Here is a 1,291-nt window from a genome sequence, read left to right on the forward strand (position 1 = left end):
CTGAATTTGGCTTATTCAGAAAGATTTGTTGAGTCTTCCTAAATGTCATTAAAGTCAAACCAATAGAAATCCGGTAATTATTTATTATTATTACCTTTTTTTTATACATCATCATTTAGGCTATTCTTATGCTGTGTAGATGAAGCACTTGGTATATATAGTTCCCCCTCAATTAGGCCTGATATATCCTCCCCTCGCAAAATCAGCGCCTGACACTCCCCATATCCCTCTAGTCTTTCGTTGTGCTGGGGTTAAATCTGTAATTTCAATTTGATGAAATACCGATCAACTAAAAAAAAAAACAAACAGATATGCTTCGTGGACGTTCACAGCTCAGAATGAACAAAAGCAAGTAATCACTAACTATCGTACAATGCGTAAAGTTCGTTTTTAATTAACACACTTTGGTTGTTTAGCACTGTGAACAGAATAAGGAACCCTTCACAAATTACGAACCGCAAAGAGAGGAAGGAACATGATTGCAGGGATACTTAACAGATTTTTTTAAAAATTAATACTTGATGTGTTTCGATAAGTCATCACAGGGAGGGAGGGAGTGAGTGTCAAATTTTTTATTACACAGCATTAAAGGAAAGGTACTCAAAAGTAAAAAAAAAAATTAAGGCTACAAAATATACCAACGTCCCCTAAAATGTGTTAAATTTGCTTTTAAAATTAATGTTTTCAGGGAGAAACTGAATGAAATTTTAAAATGTCAACACACATGCAATACAGCTGCGAAAAGTTTACTTCAAGTGTGTTTTAGGAAAAATAGTTCTGTGAAATATTGTTTGTCCTCAATTCATGGGTTTACAAGTGCTGCCATCTACCGCTAAACGTTTTCCCCAATTGTATTAATATTTCTTAAGAATAACTTTCGAATATTACACTGTTTTATTTTAATCTGGTTTTTTTTCTAATTAAAGCAATTTGTATATAGTACAGTATTAAAATTTTATCTTATTCTGGTAACACCACTTTGCATGATGCTAATAATAATAGCAGCCATTTGTTGTTGACCTTGAGAGTTTTCAAGGTCAACAAGTGCTTGACCTTGATAGCTCTCAAGGTTAACGTGAATCAAGGTCAGCAAGTTCTTGACCTTGAGCGCTCTCAAGGTCAACAAGTGATTATCATTGTGAGTTCAGTTTATTTTTGAGGTTATATTAGTGTCAATGAAGAAAAATGTGTACTGTGCTTATTTTACTCTTAATAAAATGAAAATATTTATCTGAAATAAATTCATGTAGGACGATGGAAAAGTGAGATTAATTAATTATTAAAGTTTTGA

Source organism: Mastigoproctus giganteus, chromosome 6 (genome assembly GCF_048544385.1).
Source record: "Mastigoproctus giganteus isolate SK-2022 chromosome 6, ASM4854438v1, whole genome shotgun sequence".
Taxonomy (NCBI): Eukaryota; Metazoa; Arthropoda; class Arachnida; order Uropygi; family Thelyphonidae; genus Mastigoproctus; species Mastigoproctus giganteus.